This window comes from Bos grunniens, chromosome 20 (genome assembly GCF_055505025.1).
Source record: "Bos grunniens cultivar Pamir isolate PY7600 chromosome 20, Bosgru_T2T1.0, whole genome shotgun sequence".
In the NCBI taxonomy this organism is placed as follows: Eukaryota; Metazoa; Chordata; class Mammalia; order Artiodactyla; family Bovidae; genus Bos; species Bos grunniens.
Window position 1 is genome coordinate 32,923,241 of NC_141184.1, and position 20,684 is coordinate 32,943,924.

Consider the following 20,684-nt stretch of genomic DNA (forward strand, 5'->3'; position numbering starts at 1 on the left):
TCATAATTGTAATATTACGTGTCAGCAGCAGAGGAAGTTATATGTGACTGGAGGTCTTCATCTGCCCCAAATATGTTTCCCTCACCTAGTTGTTAGTGGTTTCCACCCCTGGGGATGTTGGGTTCAACCATTGCTATTAAAATGCCAATGCTACTATTAAAATGCCCATGCTGGGAGTGTTCATTTCCTGAACTATGGGAGCCTGAACTGTTGACCAAGTTCTTTAACACACTCTTAGGAACATCCAGTTCAGAGGAGGAAGGTGTTTGACAGAGGAAAGCAGACCATAGAGTGGGAGGGGGACAAAAAATTAGCAGATGAGACCTCCTCTGAAACTACTGCTGTCATCCTCTAGTAAAAAAATTTAAGCTGAGATAGGAAGCTGCAGGCCCAATAAGAAATCAATGCTGGAAGAATCGGGAGGTCAATAATACAGTACAAGTTCTGACTTCTCAGAGTCTAGCATCTCAGGTGGGAAACAACTAAGAAAAAACATCGAACCCATATATATATATATATACATAGTGTCTCTTTGTAAAGGTACAGGATATTTTTTATAATAATCTAGTAAAAGTGATTGCCTTTGGGGGCAATGGATGGCTGGGATAGGAGATAGAGAAATAGTCTATTTTTCACTGACGATTCTGTCATATTTTGAATTTTAAAGCATGTACAAAAATAAATAAAAATTTTAAAGTCATAGATATGAACAATGCTATGGTTTCAGTGATGTCCTCTGAAAAGTAAAATCAGAAAGGTTTGCTAAAGAGAAATTAAACTCTTCTGGTCAAACTCTGAGTGAAGCAATGGCGTCACCCCTGTGATCACATAGTTCCCACTGCATTGCTCTGATCTTTGAATGTCTTGGTTGTAGGGTGTACCTACATTTGATACATATCACTCTCACTTTCTACTGAATATTTAATCCAAACCATCCATCAAGAGAGGAATTTACCTTATTAATTTAAAGATATATATTTTTTAAATTAAACTGTTTGTAAGATTCTGATCTATTTGAGGGTTTTAGGGTGTATCTACATTTGATACATATCACTCTCACTTTCTACTGAATATTTAATCCAAACCATCCATCAAGGGAGGAGTTTACCTTATTGATTTAAAGATATATTTTTTAAAATTAAACTGTAAGATTCTGTTTGAGGGATATTCAAAGACCTGAAATGGCTTTCAAGCTTTCTTTAATGAACTGATGTTCCATAGCAATCCTCCTGGAGAAGGCAATGGCACCCCACTCCAGTACTCTTGCCTGGGAAATCCCATGGACGGAGGAGCCTGGTGGGCTGCAGTCCATGGGGTTGCTAAGAGTTGGACACATCTGAGTGACTTCATTTTTCACTTTCATGCATTGGAGAAGGCAATGGCAACCCACTCCAGTGTTCTTGCCTGGAGAATCCCAGGGAAGGGGGAGCCTCGTGGGCTGCCATCTATGGGGTCACACAGAGTCGGACACGACTGAAGTGACTTAGCAGCTTAGCAGCAATCCTCCTAACTTCAATAAGATGATAGTCTACTACAACTGTAACTATATTTGTTTCCTTTGTAGTTTTGAATTTGGGAGTTAATAACCATAGGAAACATCTGTCATGTATAACATTTAAACATAACACTTTTATTGAAAATCAGTTTAATGAGCATACATGCTGTGATTAGATAAATTCAACAATTCCTATGAACGCACACCACTCTTCACAGAAAATTACCCTATGACGATTGGAGCAAAAGAGAAAAAGTGCCTTCTGTTAATTAAAACATATAACAAGTTAAAACTTATAGCACAGAAGATGAATCACCACAGTTACTGCCTTTATCGTCATTGCTAGAGAATTCATTAATGGAATTAAAGAAACAGTAATTAATTTCTTTGTATAAACTTCCATTCTGTTAAATTCATCGTCATTACCTCCACGAGGAAGAGGTGAAGATCTGTTGTTTTCACACTGATTATTGGAAGTCATTTGTGAGAAGACTTTTCTGGAGCAGTTATGTAGTAGAAGGTGCAGAAGACAGAATAATCTACTCTGCTGCCCAGACTCGTTCCACTTCTAATAATACAACTCTGGGGAGACTTTTTTTTAGCAAAGCAAAAATGTTTAAAGCAAAAATGTGATAACTAAATTAAGGACTATTTCTTGATTAGTTTCTGAAGGCCAGTCTCAGATGACTCTGGAGAACAATTTTCTGCACAGCTTTTTGAGTAACTCTAGTATTTTCCAACCTTTGTGAGGGGACAGGTAGGTGGGTACCACTACAGGAACTAAGCAAAGTGGGCAGAAGACAGGGTGAGAAGAGGGAGCATTTCCTTGAACGTCCTCTGGTGTTGACACCTTTGTCCAGTCAGCTCCTTAGGTGTGGATTTATCCTTTCACCTTGGCAGATGGCAGGAGGTTCAGATGCGAGACCCTCCTGGAGGATGCTGGATCATCCAGCTGCAGAATTATGCCATTTCCCCAGCAGTCCCTCTCCTGAAAGCCTTGCTCAGTTGAAGTGCCTCCTAGTGGTACCTTGAGGTTTTTGCATGAGTTGTTCAATAGTCAAGCCATGTCATGACTTTGAGACACCATAAAAGGCAGCACGTTAGGCTTCCCTGCTCTTCCCTATCTCCTGGAATTTGCTCAAACTCACGTCCGTTGCATCTGTGATGCCAACCAACTGACTCATCCTCTGTCACCCCCTTCTTCTCTTGCCCTCAATCTTACCCAGAATCGGGGTCTTTTTCAACAAGTCGACTCTTCATATCAGGTGGACAAAGTATTGGAGCTTCAGCTTTAGCCTCAGTCCCTCCAGTGAATATTCAGGGTTGATTTTTTTTTTTTTTTTGCAGGAAAAATAAATTTAATTTTGAAGTCTCAGCTTCAGTGATACAGGAAAGAGTGAAAAGGAGATCCATGGAAAGTGGTACAACCAAGCTCGGCAACCAGACTCTTCAAAACCTGGCTTTGCTAATTTTATCAGCTATGCTGCTGCTGCTGCTAAGTCACTTCAGTCATGTCTGACTCTGTGCAACCCCATAGATGACAGCCCACCAGGCTCCCCCGTCCTTGGGATTCTCCAGGCAAGAACACTGGAGTGGGTTGCCATTTCCTTCTCCAATGCATGAAAGTGAAAGGTGAAAGTGAAGTTTCTCAGTCATGTCCAACTCTTAGCAACCCCATGGACTGCAGCCTAGCAGGCTCCTCCATTCATGGGAGTTTCCAGGCAAGAGTACTGGAGTGGGTTGCCATTGCCTTCTCCGTTATCAGCTATGTGATCTTGACAAATGACTTACTCTTTTTTTGCCTCAATTTCTTCTTTCATAAAATGATAATAATAAAGATGCTCACTAATCAATGGCTGGGAGGAACAAAGCAATTAAAACATGTAAAATTCTTAATGCCTTGGCATACAGTAAGTGCTCAGTAAATGTTTGCTATTATAATGTTAGCATTTATATGGAGAAATTGACCAACTGCCAAAGGCCATGTATAACTGTCTGGCAGCATGAAGAGCTTAGTTAATACAGCCCAAGTGTCAAAATAAACTAGCAATGTGAATGTCACATTTCTATCACTTATGAAAAGCAGAGTAATCAGAAACATCAACTACCAAGGGGGAAAAAGGGAGGGGTGGGAGCAATTGGGAGATTAGAATTGACGCATATACACTACTGATACTATGTATAAAACAGGTAACTAACGAGTATATATTGTATAGCACAGGGAATTCTACTTAATGTACTGTAGTGACCTGAATGGGAAGGAAGTCCAAAAGGGAGGGGATACATGTATATGTATAGCTGATTCATTTTGCTATACAGTAGATCCTAATACAACACTGTAAACCAACTCTAATAAAAATCAATTAAAAAAAGAAAAGACAACAACAACAAAAACAAAACACCTCATCAGAAGAATCTTATGAGAAAGGATGAAGTTTTTATCATTAGTAGGTAAAAAACAACAAACAGATTTCTCCTTGGACAGGAATTTGTTTTTCTCCCTTTGTAAACAAGTCAGGGTCAAAATCCCCAAAGTTTTCAAATAACGCTAGATGTTTTTCCACTTTGGTTCAAAATCAGTGGCCCAAGTCAAGATAGGGGAGGGGCAATGATCTTAGACAGGACAAGGTCTGGCCTCACTGTCATTGCCCTTATGCATCTAGAAGCCTTGCTGGCCCTCCCTTCACATTCACTCCTGAATCTAAGAATTCTTCTCCCCACTGCTACCCCTCAGCTGACTTATAGTCTCCTCTTGCCAAACTCCTGGTCAACCTCCCATCTTTCCCTCTGCTCTCAGTCTACAATCCACTCTGTACACAGGAGCCAGGAGAGCTCTAAAATGCACATTACATCCTTACTTAAACACTCCCAGTGATTCCCTTAGAGCATTAACCCTAATTCCACTCATGACCTCAGACTCTTTGGGCTATTTTCCTATTTGACTCCACTCCTTCCTTCCTAAGTGTCCAGGCACATTGGTCTTTCTATTTTCAGAATATGCAAAACCTTTTTCAACTCAGAGCTTTTGCTGATCCCTCTGCCAGTTTTTTTTTTTCCCCTGATCTCTGTGTGGGTTTCTCTTTACACATGCTAGCTCAAATGTCACCTCTTCAGAGACAGTGACTCTTGTAAGCCTATTGAAAGCAGCCCTCGTCAGTCTGACCACTTTATCTCACTTCATTTTTCTTCATAGCACCAACTAACTGATTTTATTTATCTTAGTATTATTCTTAGTATGGATATCTGTTTGCTCTCACTGCAATGTAAACTCCACATGAACAAGAACACCATCTCTTCAACTCCAGCTCCTCGAAGGGTCCTTGGCACAAAACAGACGCTACATAAATATTAGTTGAGTGAATAACAATTGTCAGTGCCCACAATGCTTGGACAACAGCAGGCCTTTGTTCATCCTTCTCCTTGCTATCTCCTTGGCAACTTCTTATCTCCTAATCCTGCCATCTCAGCACTCAAGAAAAGTAGAGTGGCCCATCCTTTCAATCCCTGCCAAATCTAATACAAAATCTTGGTTACTTTTTGGTATTTATACAACTTTTTGAGAAGGGCTGCCATCTTAGATTTAACTGGACCCTGGATAATTATTCTCAGACTGATCTTAGAATCCTTTTCCATACTCTAAGTTCTTCTCAATTTGGTATGACTTGCAATTGGTTCTTTCCAAACCCACATTCATGGCTCTCCTAGCCCAGCCTCTTGCTGGTAGCCTCTGCAACCCAAATGATCTCCTGAGCCTGAGAGAGTTTTACACAACCTAGTTAGTTCTTGGCCAATTCACCTCATAAAGTCTACCCAATGACAGAGAACACTGCTATAATTATATTTTTAATAAGGGTGTGGACAGGAACGGAGTTAATTGGCTTTAAAATGGCTGAGACAGGAAAGCAAGGGTTGGCTGACTAAAGATCAACATAGCAAGTGGGAAATTTAATACATGGATGGCAGGAAGGCTTAACCTTTATCTTCCAATCTCATGATTATCAAGCCTCTGGCAACTTGATTTCCAAATTGTACATACAAGAAATTTTAGTCATGAGTTTATACAGGGTCACTCTGAAGATGGAGTTAGTTCATACATAGGTAGAAACCTCAATTTTATGCTAGACTGATGGAGTTGCTACCCAATGAAAATATGATTCGGATGGTTCTCTGGGGTCCATGACACCTAGAACAAGAAAGAACACCTAGAAGAAGAAACAGAAATAAATCATGAAGATTTGTACTTTCTCTGAGAAGTAAAGTCCATTTTAGTGAAGATCAACTGGAGAATTGTAAATAAATGTGATATGGAGCCTCCTCACCCAGAATCTTGATTAATAGGTTTATGGATAGGGCCTGGGCAGCTGTATTTTTTAAAGCTCCTAAGGTGATTTTCATGTACAGTCAGTGTTGAGGACCACTGTTTTAGAGGCTTGCTTTTTCCTATAGTTAAAGATACTAGAAATTGTTTTTTAATAAGTAATGGATTTCAAAACAGAGAAAAAGGAAAGAACCATTTTGGAATGGCACAATACTGACCTGTCCTCATATCCTAAAGAAGCTGTAGTGCTACGACTCTAGCCTTTTTCTATTACCCTTCATAAAGACCTCCCAGCTTCACCACTGGCAATAAACCCAGACATTCTTGAGACATAACAAGGAATTCTTTAAAAATGCAGCTGTAAAAATTGCTCAGCTTTCTTCTTCTTCTTTTTTTTTAGACGTGTAACAAAAACCATTATCTTTTAAGCGAACAGAAGCTTCAGAGAAGAGAAATCAGAACAGCTTGAAAGCTCTGAGACTAAGGAGTCTTTACTTCCCACAGGTAGGAGTGCATAAGCTGTAAGTATGCATGGCCACGCTTTTACTTGAACTCCAAGATGCTAGGGACGGGGCTCCTGGGACCACCCCTGCTGCCTCCGAGCTGCTGACACTTAAAATCACAGTGTTGCCAGTTCGGGCAATCTAGTCACCTTTTACTGATTGATCTGTAACACTAATTCATTCATGCAAGTGGTAACAGGGCTAGGTACAGAATATTGTAACAGCAACAGGAGATGGGGCACCATGTGCTTTAAGAGCCAAATAAATATGAGGAATTCAGTGGCTGAGAATCCTAATTTCATTCTATCACCAGTAAGCCTCAAGGCCCAAGGCCAGTAATTAAACTCCATTTCCTAATTTGTAAAGTTGGAAAGGTGAGGCAAGGTTACAGACTGTTATAAAATAGCTACTATGGCACTAATGGTATGAAGCCCTTAGACAATGAAGCCCTCTGCAATGATCACACAAAGCCTGGTGGACACAAAGAGCCATGAGACACCCAGCACCCTATACTTACCCTATACCAGGGTTGACTACAGGGCACCCCCAAAGCACACAGCGTACAGGGATGGGAAGCTGGCTACACTTTTTAGCCACAACATCCAAGTCAACAGAATGATTACAGACAGCAATTGTGAAGAAAGCAACTGAGCAGAAATATCCATGTCCATAAACCTTCTACACAATAAAGACCATGCCCCTTAACTGTCCATTTCTTTCTCTTGAAAACATTACCCTTTTAATTTTATTGCCCATGATGATAAGACAAAGACTCGGTGTGTTTACTCAATGACTTTTAACTCTGACTTCACATTAGAATGTTCTGGGGAATCACAAACAACAAAGAACAACAACAGCACTGGCACCATGGCCCCATTCTTCAATGAAAAGTCCAGAACAAGGTGGGGGCATCAGTAATTTTTAAAAGCGCCCCTAGTTGTTCTCCATGTTCTTTTTCATACTGCCAAATACTCCGTGCACATTTCCGTATGCAGGCCAACTGCATATGCATCTTTACTCGGAATGCCTTCCTCTCCAGCTCCCACCCCCACGCCCGTGCCTGTTTCCATTGGTCTACAACTCAGCCTGGGAAAGTGCAGCACTCAATATGTCAACTAATTTGGAAAACTCAGCAGTGGCCACAGGACTGGAAAAGGTCAGTTTTCATTCCAATCCCAAAGAAAGGCAATGCCAAAGAATGTTCAAACTACCACACAGTTGCATTCATCACACATTCTAGCAAAGTAATGCTCAAAATTCTCCAAGCAAGGCTTCAACAGTACATGAACCGAGAACTTCCAGATGTTCAAGCTGGAATTAGAAAAGGCAGAGGAACCAGGGATCAAATTGCCAACATCCACTGGATAATCAAAAAAGAAAGAGAGCTCCAAAAAAAATCTACTTCTGCTTCATTGACTATGCTAAAGCTTTTGACTGTGTGGATCACACAAACTGGAAAATTCTTTAAGAGATGGGAATACCAGACCAGCTGAACTGCCTCCTGAGAAATCTGTATGCAGGTCAAGAAGCAACAGTTAGAACTGGACATAATAATTTCAAAATTGGCAAAGGAATAGGTCAAGGCTATATATTGTCACCCTGCTTATTTAACTTTTATGCAGAGTACATCATGTTAAATGTTGGGCTGGATGAAGCACAAACGGGAATCAAGATTGCCGGGAGAAATATCAATAACCTAAGATATGAAGATGACATCATTCTTATGGCAGAAAGTTAAGAGGAACTAAAGAGCCTCTTGATGAAAGTGAAAGAGGAGAGTGAAAAAGCTGACTTAAAACTCAACATTCAAAAATGAAGAGCATGGCATCTGGTCCCATCACTTCTTTGCAAATAGATGGGGAAACAATGGAAATAGTGAGAGACCTTATTTTCTTGGTTTCTAAAATTACTGCATATGGTGACTGCAGCCATGAAATTAAAAGACGCTTGCTCCTTGGAAGAAAAGCTATGACCAACCTAGACAGCATATTAAAAAGCAGAGACATTACTTTGCAAACAAAGTTCTGTCTAGTCAAAGCTATGGTTTTCCCAGTAGTCATGTATGGATGTGAGAGTTGGACCATCAAGAGCTAAGCACCAAAGAACTGATGCTTTTGAACTGTGGTGTTGGAGAAGACTCTTGAAAATCTCTTGAACTGCAAGGAGATCAAACCAGTCAATCCTAAAGGAAATCAGTCCTGAACATTCATTGGAAGGACTGAAGCTAAAGCTGAAGCTCCAGTACTTTGGTCACTTGATGCAAAGAACTGACTCATTAGAAAAGACCCTGATGCTGGGAAAGATTGAAGGCTAAAGGAGAAGGGGATGACAGAGAACGAGATGGTTGGATGGCAGCACTAAGTCGATGGGCATAAGTTTGAACAAGCTCTGGGAGCTGGTGATGGACAGGGAAGCCTGGCGTGCTGCATGCAGCCCATGGGTTGTAAAGAGTCAAACACGACTGAGGAACTGAAGTAATAGCCTGGCCTTACATCCTTCAGTGGCATCTCTTTTTCTTTTTTAAGATTTTTTTTTAAATGTAGACCAGTTTTAAACTATTGAATTTGTTGCAATACTGCTTCTGTTCTAAGTTTTGGTTTTTTGTTTTTTTTTTTGGTCCCAAGGCATGTGGGATCTTAGTTCCCAGACCAGGGATAGAACTGGTATTCCTTGCATTGGAAGACAAAGTCAACCACTGGACTGCCAGGGAAGTCCCTCAATGCCCATCTCTTACCCTGTATTGTCAATGTACTTTAGGGCTATGGGCATAATGCCCTCTGGAATTCCCAACTCTAACTGTCTGTTTCATGGAACACTTAGAGGATGTCATCTTACACTGCTCTTGGTGTTTTATGTTTGTGCCCATCTTCCCTGGTAGATAATATGCTCCTCCAGAGCAAGGACCTTGTTTAAGATTTTTTTTTTTTTTAATTTTTCCCATGGACTCTGGCACAGACTTCTTGGCTTAGAAGATGTTGAAGAATAGGTATTACTGTTCAGGTAGATACACTAAAATTCATTCCTGTCAGCTTCTTACTGACATTTCCCTGGAAGATGGAGATTTTGAGTGGAAATGAACAAATGTTATTTGTATATCTCAAAGAGCATCTGGTACAGGCACACCTCATCTTATTGCTTTTCACTTCATTGTATTTTGCAGGTAGTTTGGTTTTTTCTTTCTTTCTTTTTTACAAACCGTGTTGTCAGCTGGTAGTTAGCATTTTTTAACAATAAAGTATTTTTCAAATTAAGATACATACATTGTGTTTTAGATATAATGCTTTGTTGTTGTTTAGTCAATAAGTTGTGCCTGACCCTTTTTGTGATGCTAGGGAATGTAGCGCACCAGGCTCCTCCGTCCATAGGATTTCCCAGGCAAGAATACTGGAGTGGGTAGTCATTTCCTTCTCCAGGGGATCTTCCTGACTCAGGGGTCAAACCTGCATCTCCTGCATTGCAGGGGGATTCTCTACCTCTGAGCCACCAGGGAAGCCCTATGATGCTACTGCATACTTAGTGGACTATAGTGTAGGGTAATTCACTTTTATATGGACTAGAAAACCAAAAAATTTGTGACTCATTTTATTGCAGTATTTGCTTTATTGCAATAGTCCGGAACTGAACCAACAATATTTCTCAGGTCCGTCTGTATATCCTTTTAAAACTACAGAAAAGAAACTCTTCACTGTAGGCAAATGTCTACTACAGTCCGTGGCCAACCATTTTCTAGAATATTTCTCCATTAGCCTGTTATGTGGCATTGTCTCACCAACACTGACCTTTTCTAGAGGATTTTTGAGGGAAGGAGGGTAAGGGTAACACACAAACCCATAGACAAACTCAAATGCAGGTCTGTGATATTCCAGGCCAGAGACTTCCTCTAACACCACCAGAATCTGAATGTCCTTCCCTTTGGCATATATCAAACCAATTGTATTTGTATTTCATTGACATTGTCAAAAACCACGTTAGCTAGTGGACAACAGAAGCCAAAATGGCCTTCTGTGATGTCCTTGAAACAGCCCTTCTGGAACCTTGGACTGCATCTTATTCAAGTTGTTACAAGCAAAAGGACAGAGAAGGGAAAACATTTATCACCACAATAAGATGATTCATTTCATGATTTTTGCATGCAGGCACAAAACACTGGCTGTCTCCTAGGCTGATTTTACAAAGTCCCAGAATGTCAAAGACACTGTCCTAGGAAATGATTTTATGGTGAAAGCATACCTGAGTTTAAAATAACCCTTTGGTGATAAGGATGCTTGAAAGCTTGAGGTTTGTCTGGGTGAGGGAATGGGTCCTGGTGATGAAAGTAACCACTGAGTCTATTTCATATAATGGCATGATGTAGTGGGCTTTGAATGATCACCCATTCAGCAGAAAAATGAGGGTGGAGGAAGACACAGAGCGACCCCTTTTTTCTTATTTACTGCTTCACTGAGTAACTGAATTAGGAGACACACCTGAGAAGGAGTCTAAGCCAAGAATACAGGAAAAGTTATTAAGAAGAAGGAGGAACAATTCCCTACTCTATCCCTGTCAACTAATTGGTCTACAGAAGTGCTATTTGAAAGAAATACAATTCAAGTCACATATGTGATTTTAAATTTTCTGCTGAACACATGAAAACAAATTTAAAAAGAAACAGAATTAATTTTAATAATGTACTTCAGCTAAACCACTAAGTCTAAAATACTATCATTCTAACATACAGTCAGTATAAAAATTCAAGAGATAGATATGTATTTTTCGGTACTAGGTCTTTGAAATCTGGGGTATACTTTACACTACGGTACACCTCAATTTGCACATTTCTAGTGCTCAGTAGCCACATGGGGCGAGTGCTACCACACTCTGCAGTGCAGGTTTAGACACGCTAACTGGAAATTGGGACATCAGACAGAAATCACTGCCAGCACTGAGCTACCTAATAAACGTTGGATATTTCTTGCTGCTAGCTCTTTCACTATCCCCTAGAAGAGATGATCTCAAAGGCCACATGCTGTGCTAGCAAAAAGTTTTGGATTTTGGTGCGGAACAGACTGTGGGATTCAAATACCAGCTTAATAACCTTGGTTCGTTACCCTCTGCAAGTCTTGGTTTCTTTAACTATCAAATCAAGACAGAAAAGCTAACTCAACAGATTGCTGAGAAGATTAAAAAATAAGATAGGTATAAAGTACACAGAACAAGCTAGACTAGGCATTCAAACAATGATTTCCCCTTTGTAAACCTCAACTTAATACCTTAGGGACCATCTTATTGCATCTGGGGCCATACTGCTTTATGTATTCATTTTCAGAACTTTGCCTTGAGATTTCTTCTGCTAAGGCAATCCTTTCCCCAGATTTTCATGGGGCTGGTTTCTTCTTATTATGCAGATTTAAGTTTAAGGGTGACCTTCTTATGGAGATCTTCTCTGTTGTCTTAAAGTTGCCCCCAAGCCCTGTTACCCTCTAGGCCCCCAGCTTCTCTTTACTTTCTTTCTGATGTGTATGTACAGATATGAGAGTTGGATCATAAAGAAGGCTGCACGCAGAAGAATTGATGCTTTCTAATTGTGGTGCTGGAGAAGACTCTTGAGAGTCCTTTGGGCAGCAAGGAGATCAAAGCAGTCAATCCTAAAGGAAATCAGTCTTGAATATTCACTGGAAGGACTGATGCTGAAGCGGAAGCTCCAATACTTAGGCCACCTGATGTGAAAAGCCGACTCATTGAAAAAGACTCTGATGCTGGGAAAGAGTGAGGGCAATAAGAGAAGGAATGACAGAGGATGAGACAGCTGGATGGCATCACTGACTCAATGGACATGAGTTTCAAAAAACTCCGAGAGACAGTGAAGGACAGGGAAGCCTGTGTCCTGGTGTGCTGCAGTCCATGGGGTCACAAAGAGTAGGACACGACTTAGCAAATGACCAACAATAACAAAACATTTATCAATGTCTGAAATGATCTGATATATATCTGTGTTCACCTGCCTCTTATACATCTCTGTGGCATAGAAGCTTCACAAGGGCCAAGGTCTTGTCTGTTATATTCAGAGCTCAGCAAGTATTCATGAAATGAATGAATGTTTAACACAGGGAGGCAAATGGCAAGGTGTCCTGATTCTAAAGGTAACAAAAAATAAGAATTTCAGAGCTCTTTCCGACATAAACAAATTGCTCAGGAAATCAGTGGCCTAGAGCCAGCCTCACCTGCTGTGGGTAACTATTGACTTTATAGCTGGATTTGGGAAAGGATGGGAAAATCACTCTCCATAGGTGATTTCACTGTTGTTGCCTGTTGGTGTGTTCACACGCAAAGTGTATGTTCATGCCACTGAAATCACCCAGTGGATTTGGTGATTCCTGCCCTTCAAAAGAACTAGTTTGGATCATCCAATTAGCATGATGCAATTTTCTGACCCCAGGGAGCCTGGCAGCTCGGGTTAGTGGAACAAGAGTGGGTATCAAGATCAGACAGATCTGGGCTTATGTCCTGGTTCGGTTCTACCTTTTACTTGCTATGGAGACTGGGCAAGTCATGTAAATTTCCTTAATCCTCAGTTTCCTTATCTGTAAAGTTTTATTTGATAGTGTGTACCCTGCAGTAAGAAAATTAATTGAAGAGAGAATTCACTGAATTACCATGAGAATTAACAGAAGGAACATAGGGAAGTGCTTAGTATATCTTGAAGGCTCAGTGACTAGTAGGTATCAATACTGTCATCTTCGCATTCAAGAATGCTTGGAATGGATACTTAGTGGGAATCCAATTTCTTTTTAAGATTATGCTATTTCTGTCCCTTACTTCTATGTCATTCAATTTCTTGCAACTGAGGGGCCAGGACTGCAGGGGGTGGGGGGTGGTACTAGCTGAGTTGATTAAATCTATTCCAAGCTGTGAAAGATGGAAATGAAGACATTTCTCTTTACAGAGACAGTTCGTGTTGTACCTGGAGATGGATGCAGCCATCAGCCCTCTCCAGTTTCTATACTGAGATTCATGCAGCTACAGGCACAGATCTAGCTGTTTTCTGTTCAAGATTATGGGTCAAAAGGGAACTCAGAGAAAGGGTCAAGACTTCATGCTAGTCTGGACACATTTCACTTGTTGGCAACACAGAAAATTCCTTGACAAAGGTGAAGCAATAAGCCCAACATTGTATTCTGAACCCACCATTCATCTTTTAGAATAACTAGATCAGGACTGACTGTACTCATTGTTTTGCTGACATAAGCCCCATAAGACAGTAAACTGCTCTAAAAAAAGTAGGAGACTATTTAACACTGACTTATAAACTCACATTCATATCAGTAATAGCAGTTTATCATAGACTAGGCATTTCATTTTCCTAATAACCGTGCAAGAAAGCACAAGAGGAAAAGTGAGACTCAGCGAAGTTCAGTGACTTGCCTGAAGCAAGGGAGCCAAGATTTGAAGCCTGGTTTGTTGGGCTTGAAAGCTCCCCGTGTCCTCTGCTACACCTTGCTGGCACTGCCAATGGAAGACCCAGGTCCTCCAAAGCACGGGAACCTAGTGCCTTAAAGGAAAAGTGCAGGGGTGCACAAGGAGACTGTTACTATTCCTACACAGCACTGGGGAGCAAACCGCACTTCATTTCAAAACCAGACCTCGGTCCCAGTGTCTGACATCCAACCGTGGGACCTGAAGAGCTCTCCTTAAGACAGTGACCCTCTGCAGGTGTTCTCCAATGCTGTCTGTAAGACTGAAAACTCCAGGGCTGAGGATGGTCCCCTTAGGAAAGCCATTGCAAGAGCTTGTGAAGAGGGTTTCCCACAAGGCAGAGACCAGTGAAGCTCCTGGGAAACAGTGTCCCGGGAGCTCTCTCATGAAAGCCAGGCTCTCTCCTTTGGCAGGGCTAACTCCAGACCCCCAGAGAAGGCTGCAGATGGCTCCCACAGCCAACCCAGCTGCCACAGAGGTTTGGCTGGATGGTTGATGCAGACCCTAGAGAGGAAGGCAAGGGATGTTCACTAGGGGCTCAGGCAAAGACTTCAGGGCATGTCCACAACCTTCTGGGACTGCTTGAAAAACTTTATGAACATTCCATAAAAATGCTTTCCCCTCTTGGAAGAGGACTCACAGCTCATTCTCAAAAGGACTTAATTAGCACCAATTTTTAAGAATCACTAAAATATACAATTTCATCAGTTTCTTTCTTACATGATTCAGCAGCACTTTTGCTCCATTAGTCTTAAATACATTCATATACCAGTAGTAATCTAAATATATATATATGTATGCGTATATATATGTGTGTGTGTATGTATACACACATATGTACACATTTAGGGCAGAATATATACACACACATATATTCATACATATATATACACACAACATATATATCCTTAAATGTTGCACACACGCATATACACACATGCAAAGTGCAACATGTGCAAAGAAAATCGAGGCCCACAGACCCCAAGGGTCTTGCCCAACTTTGCACAGCAGGGGTGGAATGAGCAGCACTCCACTGACCAAGAAGCATGAGACTCAGGTGGGAAAGCTTAACCAACCAATTTGATGGATGTAAACAAGCGGATCCCTATAGTGTCATAATAATGTTTTGCAATCATTTTCAAGTCCAGTTACCGAAAATTCTAAATGGTTGTTATTAGGGTAAGGTGGGCTGCGTCCGAAGAACAGGGAGAGGCCATTACAAGGATGTTCTCCACCCAAAGAGCTGCAACTCCAGCCCTGGCTCCGGTAGCGCCCTGGCTACCCCCCACCCTCCCTTACCTGTTTGCCCAACTTCCCCCTCCTCTCCTCTGCTCTCTCGTCCTCTCTCCTCCAGCGGTTCCTGAAGCTGCTTCTCCAGCTGGAATTCCTTCGCTGAGGTCAGGCTGCCTCCCTTCGGCTGAGCTACGGGTGACAGCCAGGAGGCTGCTTACCTGTCACTACCCGCACTGTCTCTGAGGGGGCGGGGAGCCACACCTTTCGGGTCGGCACTGCGATCGCTCAACTTTCCGCCGGATACCCCGAGGCGGCCGCGGCTGATGCTGGGAGAATCCTCAAGCCCGCCGTCCGCACATCACCTGTCTGAGCTCCTTCCCCTCCCCGCTCTTTTTTTCTTTTCAATTTGACTTGAATAATGTATCTTCTGAGAATCCCCCAGTCACGCCGAAACTCATCCTCAAGATGCTTTTTATAAAGACTAATGTGTGCCGTCGTAAAAGCGGCGAGGCTGGTGGCGGATACAATCTTTTTAGTTCCTTTGGGAGGGGACCTCCGTGCTGTCAGAGTCCCGGCTCTGCCCTAGGCTGCCCGCTCGGCGGCTCCGGCGGGTTTCTGGCGTCTTCCGGAGCAGCCCAAGCCCAGCCGCCGGTGCGCGTCTGCCTGCACTTGGCCTCGAACCCGCGACTCTGGCGCCGCCCCCGCGCCCTCGGCTTCGCGCGCGGTGGGTACTCACTTTTCCGGGGGAGCGAGGTCTGCCATCTCACTCCGTGAGCACTTCCTGCACGAGGATGTGGACCTCCATCGTGCGTAAAGCTGTTTCAGGAACAGCGGGTAGACTCCAGAAAGAGGGAGAGGAGCGAGTTAGACTTAAAGAGAAAGGGGGCGGGGGCGGGAATGGGGGCGGGGGTGAGAAGCCCAAGACCAGCAGGCTGGTGTCTGGGTGTCCCAACCTGGACTCCAGCAGCCCGGCGGCTCTGGGACAAGAAGCCCAGCAAGTGCACTTGTTCACTCTTTCTTTGCGAGAGGAGGAGTCAAGGTTGCAACATTTGTGTTCCTTGCTCGAGGCGAAACAGTGATTTTCTTAAGCCTGCAAAATGTCCATAGCCGGCCAGCTTCACCAGGTGAAGGAAGAAGCTGGGGAAGCCGGAATGCAGCAAAGAAGTGGAGAAAGAAGAACGGTTTCACCTTTAGATGGATTTTGCACGATAGATGGGGACCACAGATCTTCCGATGAGACTGCATCACAAAACAGATTGGCAAAACAATAATAGTAATAATTTAAAAATAGCTTCATAAATGGAACGACCTCAAAGCTGGTATTTCTCCTGGCAGCCAAGACGTGGAGTGTCTCCGTGTCAGATTTCTTTCCTTATTTTCGAATAACAGCTTGAACAGCAGCTTGACAGCACTGGAGCGAGGCTCCGGGGAATTGAATCTCACCTTCCCTCAGAAGAAGGAGGGGTAGGACTGAAAGGGGCAAAAACAGTCAGTGACCCGAGAAAGCAAAGAGAGCGAGAGAGCTGGTTTTGCTTTCTTTTTAGATACCCCAGTGCCTGTCTATTCTCTGCCGCATGAGTGCAACACAGAAGCATTGGTGGTGCTGAAACAACCCACGCTTTTGTTCTTTTCCACAAATACACAATTCATGTTTTCTATTGTCTTTTCTGTATGGGGGTCTGACTTTTTTTTCTCTTTTTCTGGCAATAACAAAACCATGCATAATCACTACCTTTTCTCTCTGGCAAAAGTACTGAAACAAAAGTAGTAGCTGCCTGAAGGAAATACTTATCCCTCAATTAGTAAGTTGTTAGTGTCTGTTTGCTGCTATTAATTAATATCTTATCTGCTTATTTAATTACCCAGGGGGACACCATGGAGAATATTTTAAACAAAGACAATACATTCTCAACAAAAAATATTTGGAATTCTAGGTGTATTCCCTTTTGAATGATTGACACTCTGGAATTACTGGCAAATGACACTCAGTAGTAGCCACCTGCTGAGTCCCCAGAAGCCACTGAATATTCCAAGATGGTTTGGTGATCTTTTTGGACTGGAAGCCCAGAGGCACCTGTATAGGCGTGACCACCTGTTGCTTCCTGTTCAGTAATGTGACCTTGTACAATTAAACCGTAACCATCTGGTTGTCTTTGTTGCTGTTCAGTTGCACAGTCCTGTCCCACTCTTTGCGACCCAGTGGACTACAGTATGCCAGGCTTTCCTGTCCTTCACCGTCCCCCAGAGTTCTCTTAGCTGATGGGAGAAGCTTCTTTCTTGCACACTTACCTTGTTCATGGGGGCGCCATAAAGGTATGCAACCCCTGTTTATTTTCAAAACCTCTGGGTGACATGGGATTGTCAGTGGCAGAATGTTTCTACATGGCCTTTGCAAAGCAAGGCATCACCAGGTTTTTTTTTTAATGTTGGTGGAAAAAATCTCACCCAAGTAACTCTAGATTGTCAGGTCTTGGAAGGCAGGGCCCTTGTTCTTCCTGTTTGTGGTTCCCAGTTAGCTACAGACAGCTCAGTTCATCAGTGCTCCTGGTTTCCAGATTGACAGATGGGTTGTTGAGTGACTAATCCACATCTCACTGGAAGAGAAGGATGAGGCTTTCCACTCTGTTGTGTAGCACACGGGCACCGTCCACGAACCACCAGCGTTAGCTCTCATGGAATTAATTACTTTGCCCCGGCTCTACTGAGATGATGCAGGAAGTCAACGGTGAATCTCAACCCCACTCCAAACTGTCTCCCTGACCCTTTTCTCTACAGATTCATAAGCCCTACCCCTTTACTTGTGTTCCCTTCTTGCTTGTCTCTGTCTTGTCACTGTTTCAGTGGGTGTGTCCCTCCTTTTTCCTAAGCTTCCCTTCCAACTGAGTCCTAGACTCCAGCCCTACCAGCTGCCTCCAAGATATTACTGTACAGCCAGTACAGAGGAAAGAACCCAGCTTTTTGTCGGCATGGATTTGGATCTTCAGTATTTACTTGGCTTCCCTAAACCTCACTTGCCACATTGCAAATCTGACACAGTAATATAGGCCTCAAAAAATAAAAATAGTGATTATTAATTATCAGCAAAAGGAGCCATAATGGTGATAACATAAGTAAAATGCCTGACAAATAGCATTCAGTTCCCCCCCTCCACTGCACCCTTCCTCTTCTCCCTACCTTCAACTCACAGTTAATGTTTTCTGCCTTATCAGCTTCTTTCTCAGCCTACAATATCCTCGCATCTTCCGTGACCCTGCTAACCCTTTTGGTGGCTTTATGATTTAATTCACTCCTTTCTTCATCTGTCAAGCTTGCTGAAAGAATGAGCTATAGTTCTCAGTTGTCCCTGACTCAGTAAGCTCTCAACGCCTTCTCTCAGTGGTTCTTAACTCTGGCTGTACCCTGGTCATCTGAGGACGGTTTCAAACACACTGTATCTGGGTGTCACTTGCAGAGCTCCTGGTTCAGACGGTTTGGGGGGAGGGCCCCGATTTGTCTGTTTCTATGAAGATGCCCCAGCAGAGTGGACAAAAACTGCCTTAATCCCCCTGCACCCTGGCTTCCACCAGTACTACTCAGCTGCTTTCTTTCTCAGGACTGCACCTTCCCAGGGCTCACGGCACCCCTTCACTCCCTCCTCTTGGGATCCTCATTGTGTTGCTCTCAGGCCCTGCCCTCCTCCCCTGACTGTCCTCGGTCTGTCTATGGCCCTCCTCTGTTGCCTCGTGCCATGGCCCCTCTTTTTTCTCCTCCTCCCTGAATGGGAACAGTTTTATCTTTGGTCCATTACACATGCTCCCTCTTTCATTTGATCCCACCTCCAGAGGTGACCACCTTAACTTATTGGTGTGTAACTAGCCTTGGCTTCCCAAGTGGTGCTAGTGGTGAAGAATCTGCCTGCCAATGCAGGTGACGTAAGAGATGCAGGTTCCATCTCTTGAGTCAGGAAGACCCCCTGGAGGAGGGCATGGCAACCCACTCCAGTATTCTTGTCTGGAGAATCCCATTTGCAGAGAAGCCTAGCAGACCACAGTCCATAGGTTTGCACAGAGTTAGCATGCACAACTGAAGGAACTTAGCATGCACAACTCTCCTCATCCTACATGTATGTAGCCACGTCTCTATATGTACATGCTTCTCTTTTTTTAAACTAAAAACTGAATAATTTCTGTGACTTGTCTTTAGTGTCATGCAATTATATATTCTAGGTTACCAGCTATAGAATTAGCCCATCCTTTTTAATGGCAGCCGCTTCTGTAATTTATTCTACCATTCTTCCATTCTTAGATCTTTGATCATTTCGACTTTTTATTGTAAAAAGTGCTATCATGATTATCTTTGCCTGTACCTTAGGATGCGTGCATGCATATGAAGTTACTTTAGTTGTGTCCAACTCTTTGCAACCCTATGAACTGTAGCCTGCCAGGCTCCTCTGTCCATGGGATTCTCCAGTCAAGAATACTGGAGTAGGTAGCCATTCCCTTCTCCAGGGGGTCTTCCTGACTCAAGAGATGGAACCTGCATCTCTTACGTCACCTGCATTGGCAGGCAGATTCTATACTGCTGAGCCACCAGGGAAGCCTTGTACCTTAGGACAGATACTTAGAAATGGTATTGTTAGGTCAAAGGGAATGAGAACTAAAATTTTGTAAGATCACTGCCAGATTGCTCTCCAAAAAATGTTGTAGAAAAAAGTCCTAGAAATGAGAGCCCTGAGTAGGAACATTAAAAATTCTCATATGTATTGATTACTTTAAATTCTTCCTCAATACTTATCAATACAGATGTGTACCAGTATACACTCCAACCAAGTGTTTGCTCGCATCCTTGCGAGGAACGAATTTTATCAAAATAATTTTTTTCAGTTCAATAAGCAAAATATTATACCTTAGAATTGTTTTAATTCATAGTCCCCCAAATACTTGTGAGGGAAGACATAATTCATATGTTTATTATCCCTTGAGAATTTTTTTCTCTATTTTAAATCTTATGCCTATTTTTTTTCTAGTATATTTGTTTTTCTAAAAAAATGATTTTTCTTTACTATTGTATATACATTTACATTTTGTTAAATATATTGCAAATGTTTAATATTTGTCATGTTTGCTTTGATTTTATTTATGGGCTGTTTTATTGTACAAAAGATTTAGATTTTCACCTAGCCGAATCTGTCAATTATATTCTATTAAGTCTCTGAGTTTTCTCTATTGTTTCTTTGCTTCTAATATTGTTAAAAATACTTTTAAAGACTTTTAATTATCCTAGAAATGGTTTTTAAATACTACATGGGATAGAGGATTAAATCAGTTTTCTTCTGAAAGCATAGTCAATTATCCTATTAGGTTTTATTGAAAAAAAAAAATCCCTAATTTCCCACTGATTTCTAGTGTCAGATATTATACATTTCCATATACTTATATCTGTTCTGGACAATACTCTGCTTTGTTTGGCATGAGTATTTACATGCCAATAATGAACAATTCTGAGGAACTTCCATACTGTTTTCCACAGCAGCTGCACAATTTTACATTCCTACCAGTAGCACTTGAATGTTCCACTTTCTTCACATCTTCACCAACACTTTTTAAAAATAATTACCACCCCAGCAGGTGTGAGGCACTACCTGGTTGTGGTTTTGATTCGTATTTCCCTTATAATTAATGATGTCAGGTAACTTTTCTTTTAC

The 20,684-nt window shown here is 42.2% G+C and overlaps 1 protein-coding gene across 8 annotated transcripts in view; it reads right to left on the reverse strand.

Annotated features, from left to right (window-relative positions):
* The window catches only part of PRLR (prolactin receptor), a 189,687-nt gene extending 173,685 nt beyond the window's left edge, over positions 1 to 16,002 (reverse strand). For 2 of the 8 annotated variants that reach the window (XM_086361380.1, XM_086361388.1), the window contains exon 1: positions 15,738 to 16,002. The gene's annotated coding sequence lies outside the window, so the exon portion shown is untranslated. Of the gene's footprint in view, positions 1 to 15,067 lie in introns of all 8 variants that reach the window. The other 6 variants (XM_086361384.1, XM_086361383.1, XM_086361378.1 and 3 more) reach the window with 6 other exon arrangements.
* Between the last annotated feature and the right edge of the window lie 4,682 nt (positions 16,003 to 20,684).